Source organism: Manihot esculenta, chromosome 18 (genome assembly GCF_001659605.2).
Source record: "Manihot esculenta cultivar AM560-2 chromosome 18, M.esculenta_v8, whole genome shotgun sequence".
Lineage (NCBI taxonomy): Eukaryota > Viridiplantae > Streptophyta > Magnoliopsida > Malpighiales > Euphorbiaceae > Manihot > Manihot esculenta.
Genome location: NC_035178.2, coordinates 16,612,943 through 16,621,181, shown reverse-complemented (window position 1 = coordinate 16,621,181; position 8,239 = coordinate 16,612,943). Strand labels below are relative to the sequence as shown.

The window sequence follows — 8,239 nt, the reverse complement described above, 5'->3', positions numbered from 1 at the left end:
TCTCTGTCTGGGACTTTCAGCCTCCGAAGGTGCCGCCGAAAGTGCCCTGTCCAGCCTTTTCATGAGTATTTTCTATGCATGTTTAAGTGATGCTTTAGGGGGTTTTTGGGTAGTTGTTTAGAGTATGTTTGGCACCTCACTGGAGTCCACCTGTGTAGGATCGGACCCGAGGAACCGAGGTGTTTAGTAGTGTTAGCTGCTTCAGAGTTAGTCCAGAGCTAGCCAGAGGTGAGTGGAACTAACCCTTATGTTTTAAATCAAATGTTTTCAGCATGTTCAAGCATGTTCATGCATCATGAATACCATGTTATGCAATAGGTTGTTTGCATTAGAATTCACGAATATGATGCATTGCATAATACGATGATAATGATGTGGATGGATACTGGATGATCCTCTAGCCCTCAGTATGTTATGACATGGTGTGGAATGATATGATATGGCATGTACGATATGATATGAGATGAGAAGTCCAGGTGTGGCCATATCGCCCCTGGCATAGAGCATGAGAAGTCCAGGTGTGGCCGTATCGCCCCTGGCATAGAGCATATGAAGTCCAGGTGTGGCCGTATCGCCCCTGGCATAGAGTATTGTTGACTTGTTATGGTACGAGATTGATATGTAGAGGGCTATTGGTGACAGATTCATCCTTGAGGTGATATATTTGTGATGTGACGCATTCCATGATAGCATACGTTAAAATGAACTGTTTTCTTTTATGGTTTCTGCTCACTGGGCTTTTTAGCTCACCCCTCTCCCCTAACCCCAGGCTTGCAGGGTCAGAGGTAGTTCAGGAAGACGACGAGATACGGTTATGGTTATGGCATGTAATAGAATAGTAGTGGACATGATGTGATGTAAGGTTATGTTTTGATGTAAAAAGAGATGTATTGCATAATGATATTATGTTATATGTTCAGAGTTATAGTATTGTGCTTGGCCCGAGTTGGTTAATCCCTTTATACATGAGTTTTATTTCATGTCGATATATGTGTTGGACCGAGTTTGACATAGGGTATGTTGACCCTAGGGGTTCTATGAGTGCAGTCATAGTGCATACACAGGTCAAGCTGGGTAAAAGGTAAAGTTTTAAATGTTTTATGGTTATGTTTGATCATGTTTGGGATTATACCAGCTATATAGGATGTAAGTTAGGCTTGCTACGGGTCTCGGCGACCTTAAGTCAACCTAGATCCTAGCGCCGGTAGCGGTCCGGATTTCCGGATCGTTACAGAATGGTATCAGAGCCCTAGGTTCACATGGTCGGACCTATAGTGTGTCGGGCTCATAAAGGTTATAGTAGGGCAAGCACAATAGGGAGATCATGTCCACTAGGATAGGATATGGAGTCCTGTCTTGTATAATGATGTGAAATGCCATGATAATGAGCATGTGCATTAATGCTATGATATGTATGTTATGTATGTGGTGCAGGTTCATGTGTTTCCACATGAACCATATAATGCTAATGTTTATGTGCTATGTTATGCTTTCAGAAGTCAAGATGAGAGGAACTCGTCGATCTGCTAGATTGACTGGAGCTCCGCCAGAGAATGAGGGCATGGATGCCCATTCCCCTGCTCTACAGAGGGCAAGATCTTGTAGGACAATCAGGGAAAGTACATCAAGGGACCTTAGAAGGTCTTTTGATGCAGGTTGGAGGAGATCAGTTCATGAAGGTATGTCAGCGGATGTGATGGAAACAGAGGAGGATAACCAGAGAAGAGATAGTAGTTTGGGCATGAGTATGTCAGTAGAGGATATGGGAGAGTCCCAAGGAGGCACTCAGGCCTCGGGGTTTGTTCCACCACAGTATCCACCCTACCCGCAAGGGCCAGGGTATCCGATGGGAGGTACATCGGATTTCTTTAGCCATAACCCATATCCCACCTTTATGCCCTATCCTCCCTTTTACCCACAGTACCCCATGTTTCCATCCTCACCCTTTTTCCCAAGTCTAGCAAACCCTAACCCAAGGGATGCTACACCTCCTCCTCCACCAGCAGAACCAATAGTCCCTGATGTCCGGATACCCAAACCCGGTTCATCAGTTGGGGGTAAAGTAAAGATGACAGATTACCTCAAGTTGGATGCCCCCAAGTTCGAAGCAGGCGATGACCCTTTTGAGTATCTCAGAACGGTAAAGATGATAACAGATGATCTAGGAGCAAGTGACAGTAGAGCCATTCAGATGGCAGGGTTCACATTGAAATGCAAGAAGGCAAGGGAGTTGTTCAAAAACTATGTGGACCCAAGGTTGGAGAGCTTATCCTGGGAGCAGTTTGCCAATGAGTTTGCAGGATGAGCTTTTCCAGATAGTTCCAGAGAACTGAAGATGATTGAGTTTGAGCAGCTAAGGCAGACGGAAGAGATGAGCGTAGAGGAGTTTACGGACAGGTTCCTGGAGCTGTTGCCGTTTGCAGGACAAGGTCTTGACACAGACCTGAAGAAGTCTAGGAGATATGTTATGAAGCTTCACTCCAGGTATTCCTCGTTGATTCAAGCAGCAGAGAGGGAGAGTTTCCATGCTATAGTGGATATGGCACGGAAAATGGAGGCTAGTGCTATTATACAAGGAACAGTTAAACAGTACGTGGCACAGTCTTCGGGTTCCAAACTCCCGGGGACAAGTGATGTTAATCTCTCCTCTATGAGCGAGGCTATCACAAAAAGTAAGAAGGGAGACAGAGGTCTTAGAAGATCAAAGAAGAACAAGTTCTGGAATCGGATAAAGTCTGGTCTGGGATTAGGAGGTGGCTCGAGCTCAGGCACAGAAGTTGCAGAGTGTACGAGGTGCGGTAGGCCGCATAAGGGAGTCTGTCGGTTTGGGACTACGGCTTGTTATATCATTATTTTTATTATTACTTTTATTTAATTATTTATTATTTTAAATAAATATAATAATATTATAAGTTTATCGACAGTAATCAAGATTTGAATTAAAAATAAAACTAAAATTAAAGTTAAAATAGCAAACAGAAATAGTATGAAATTGCTTAAAACTAAACTAGAACTTTATTAAAATTTAGCTCCTAAGTCTAATTTTTAAAATTAAAAAAAGGTTTATTTTTTATTTTGATTCTTGACTATAACTATACCAAAATTAAAACCAAATACTCCTAATATTGAGTATCAACAGACATGCAAGACAACAATGGCTCGAAAACAACATTTGTTGCTATTGATGTACCGACCTCCCTCCACTTATATGATTCGAATTTTGATGATAGTTTCTATTCTAAAGATACAGTGGGATTAGACGTTATTTTTTCAGAATGAGAATGGGTATGTAAGAGTTGCAGCTTCTTAGTGTGTGCAAGAATCGTGGGGTTAGATGCTGTTGAAGCTAATGCAATCTCTTATTTGAGAACAAGATGCATCCCTCGTTGTAAAGTTGATGTTTTCATTCAAAATTGCTTACTTTGAACTAGTAATTTCATGAGCTTTCACTCGTTGGTTAGATAGTTCAAATGCATAGTTTTAAATCGCGGTCGCGGCCATGTTCATAAATAAAATGATATTGATTAGATTTAATTTAGAACAATGTATATAAATAAATAATAAATATAAATATATAAAATATAGATTATTTAACTTAAATTAAACATCATATAGTTTAAAATAAGAAAAATCAACATAATATTTATAAATCGAATAAACTAATAGCTCAAAATATAATTTTAATTCAAAACTAACAATTTAATCAACAAAAACTTTTAAAAAAAAAAAAACAATTAAAAACTAAAATAGATAAAATTTAACTAACTTTTTAGAAGAAATAAATTTGGAATAGAGTAGTTTATGATGGATTTAAATTTATATGAGAAATATGCAGGGAAACTTGAAATTTGAAAGAGAAAGGGAAGAGAAAACTTAAAAAGTATAGTTTTTGAAACTGCTGAAAAGTGTAGAAACAAATGAAAATGAAAATAGGGAATAAAAGATAAAAGATATAAAAGATATAAAAGAATTTTAATTATTGGTAACTGCCGTTATCGTTATATAACGGTCAGTAATGGCCGTTACCGTTACATAACAGCTGTAGTGCTTGCAAATTAGGAGGGGCTGTTATATAACGGTATAATGAGTAACGGCCCCTAAAATCCGTTACATAACACGTAACGGCCGTTATTTAAAACTATTAGTTCGAGCCACTCGTGAAGCTCGCAAAGTGCTTCGAGTGGATAATATATTTGATAGAGGATGTCACTCTTTTTATCATTCATATTGTAGACAGGGGTGAGCAGTATTCGGTTTAAATCAAAAAAATCGACCGAATCGAATTAATTTCAAAATTCGGTTCGATTTTTTATTCAATTTGGTTCATTTTGGTTTTTAATTTTAAAAATTTTGATTATTTCGATTCGGTTCAGTTTTGATAAAAAAAATGAAAAAATCGAACCGAACCGATTAATAATAATAATATGTTATTTTCAATAATATAGAGAAATTAAATTTTATTAAAATTAAAATATTTTAATTAAATTTTAAAATATTAAAAATAAAGTGTAAAAAATAAAAAATTTATTAAAAATCAAAATCGATCAAACCGAATCGAATCAAACTGAATCAGATCGATTCGATTTGATTTGATATCTGATCAAAATCGATTCGGTTTGATTTTTATAAATACTAAAATTTTGATTTTCAATTTATTCAGTTTGATTCAATTTTAAATCGAACCGACCGAATGCTCACTCCTACCAATTAGGGGCCAAGCTATTTCAAGGTATTTCTAACACAGGAAAAATTATCATTTGGTCGCTATTTATTTAGAAATTTTTTTTTAACTTATTTTTATTTTAAAATTTATATTTTATAATAGGAAAAATTACCATTTAATTTATTAATTCATTGATTTTTAAAAAATATATTAATATACACTTACATTTTAAAAATTCCAATTATACATATTTATATATAAAAAAAAACCTTTAACCTCCTTTAATATTTATACTATATAGTCTATATAATTTGAGCTATACATATTAGACTATTTTATCATTTTCTATTTTTTATTATTTTTCAATTAAAAATATTTATTTTTTGTATTCTAGATTTCAACTCCTGATCCTCATCTAATTTTTTTAAAATTTAAATTATTCACTTATTATTTAATTTAATTTTATACATCATTTTCTTAATTATTATTATTAAGAAGTGATTTATTTTTTATACATTATTTAGTTGCTAATTTATTTATTTTATTGAAATTATATATTAGACTTCTCAAATGTAGAAAATATAAATTTTAAATTTTTAGAAAAAAGTTTTATAAATAATATTAAATTATTTAATGGATTTTATAGACTATTTAAATTTAAGAAAAATAAAATTTAAATCTAGAAAAAAAATTTAATGAGGTAATATGTTAAATAACTTAAATTTAAAAAATCTTAAATATAAATCAAATTTTGTTTTTATGAATAATAGGCTAGACTATTAAAAATATTCGAAAAATAAAAATAAAATGTTATTTTATATATAATAGTTTAGAATATTTATATTTACAAAAAAATTAAATTTTATTAGTAAACAGTGTATTGAATTATTATATTATTTTAATAATATTTTTTATGAATTTATGTAATATAACTTTAATAGAAAGAGTTTTTTTTATAATAAATATCACTAAAAATTAACTACGTAATAGAATTATGGAATATACTGAATAATGAAAATTATATTTACAAAATATTAATAATAAAATTATTATAAATATATTTTGTGAATGAAAAGTAAATGAGAATTATTATAATTTAATTACAATAGTTTGTTAACTTTTATAGGAAATTTTCATTTTTCGTATGTTTTTTCTTATTTTCTTTGATTATTTATTTAAATTGAATCTGAATTAAATTTCTAGTTCTGCCGCAATATCCTTTGGAGTTGTCCCATAAGTTACCGTCTTGTATTTGCTGCTTGCTACCACCGTTGTCTTAATCTTAAGATTCAAATTAATTTCTCAATAAATGGCATTCAAAATTATTGGAAAATTTTAAATGTACTTTAATTTTAAAATTCTTGATTTAAATTTTACCATTCTTATTTGAATTTTACAATTTTTTATTTGATTTTACATTCTAATTACAAATACATCTGAATTATAATTAATTTATAAGAATTTGATAACATATAAAAATAGACCCATTAAAATCATGACAGTTATACACATTATTTAAAAAGGTCGTGCGAACTTTTTTATCTGATTGGATTAGACAATAGAAAACCCAACCTATTAGTATGAAGAATCAGACTATCAATATCCATGAGTTTACCAAAACCCGAAACAAATAGATCGATCACTTCAAAACTCGGAGAGGACGGACAAATCTCTTCAAAACTCATATTACAACGAGGTTTTGAAAATAGATAAGCGATCGAAAAAAAATCATCTCTATATAAATTGGACCAACTTGACACAACTTAATGAAATCATGATAAGGATGTTAATCTCCTACACACTTACACACTGAACGTCTTTTCGATATAGCGTTGAGATCATAAATACGTATGCAGAAAATACAAACTAGCTAATTCTATATTTATTGTCTTGTTGCCCATTATTAATGTGCCGCCTTACACACCGGCCAATAAGCATTCTTGTCCAATTCAATGGGACACTTTACAAGGTGTATCAAGTGATCAAATATATATATATATATGTCCTGCATCTAAATATCCCATCAGATCTTACGTCATTAGATTTAATAGGAAATTAAGTGAATTAATATGAATCGATCAAGTTTTTACATATTTGAGTCAATTATTTATAAAGAATTTATCTAGTATTTTAAAAATTTAAGATTTCATTTTTTTTCATGGAAAGGATATAAAATCTTTTCTTAATTATTTTAGTTTCACCATCCATTCTTTTCTTTTTTTTTCTAGAATTTATTTAATTAATTATATAAGTTATAACAATTTATATTAAAAATATTAAAACCGAGTGTACTATTTAATTATTTAATCAAATTTATTATACATTTAAATGTGTATGATGATAACTACCGTCGGAATTGATAATTTGCAACATAAAACTATAAAACATAGAAAATCCATATTACTCTATTAAAAAAATTATTTCTAATTATATATTAACCAAAACATGCCATTATAAAAAAAATTTATTTATTTATTTTTAAAAAATATATATTATTTTTAATTAATTTTTAAAATATTGATTAAACCTTACTATTTGATTCTTTTCTTGATTCATAAAATGAAAATTTGATTCTTGCTTTGATAAATATGGTTGGTGAAGAATATTCGTCTCCTGCAGTTTTTATAGATTCTGCCAGGCAGTCAAGTGCCATTGTAATTGCCTTATCATGCATAGATTTGCATGATGTAAGTTTGCAGTGAAATTACTCTTTTTACTAATATTTTTTTATCATGCCCTGATAGTATTTAAAATTCATACAAAATGTATTACATTATATTGAAAAAGGGTAGACTCGCACAGGAAACGAGCAAGATCAAATAAATAGTTATAAATTTAAAATTAGTCAAATTATGGACAGTAAGGCACCAGTGGTCTAGTGGTAGAATAGTACCCTGCCACGGTACAGACCCGGGTTCGATTCCCGGCTGGTGCAACTCTTTATAAGAGCTGTGATGAGTCGTGTGCTTTGTGGTTGATGGTGGGTCCGTCACCTTCCGTCTGATTTTACCGGACGATAAATCAAGCGCATCTGAGCTCTTCTGGTTTCCCTTTTTTTTTTATTACCTTTATCAAATTTTAGGAATATTAAAAATAAATATTTATAAATAAATTTGTCAAATGGAATTAAAACATAGTTTTTTAAAATTAGCTATTTGTTCTTTGTAATTTATAAAAAGAAAAAAGAAAAGAATTAGTCTCTATGCAAGATAATTCATTAGTTTTTTTATATATTTCAACAATTTAAATACATATAACTAATTAATCCTAAAAAAAATATAATAATGCTAATTTAACTACATTTTCATGATAAAATTTAATATAATAAGAATTAAATATTTGACTTTAAAAAAATACAAATCAATATGCATGTTTCCCTAAACCATGTAATTTAAATCTCACTTAAATATTTTAAATTTCAATTTATTTTAAGACATGTAATTTCTAAATAAATTTTCTTTATATGGTTAATGATTAAGAATAATAATTAATTTTATAATTTTTAATCATGTCAAACAATATTTAAAATCTTTTTGAAAATAATAAAGCGGGAATCAAACTCAGCGTCTTGAAATC

The 8,239-nt window shown here is 30.8% G+C and overlaps 1 non-coding gene and 1 pseudogene across 1 annotated transcript; both read left to right on the top strand.

The window, feature by feature from the left end:
- Positions 1-7,527: 7,527 nt before the first annotated feature.
- Positions 7,528-7,598, top strand: TRNAG-GCC. Its single transcript has one exon. It is a non-coding gene; the product is annotated as a tRNA-Gly (tRNA).
- An 11-nt stretch (positions 7,599-7,609) lies between these two features.
- On the top strand, positions 7,610-7,702 carry LOC122722570 (annotated as a pseudogene).
- The last annotated feature ends 537 nt before the right edge of the window (positions 7,703-8,239 follow it).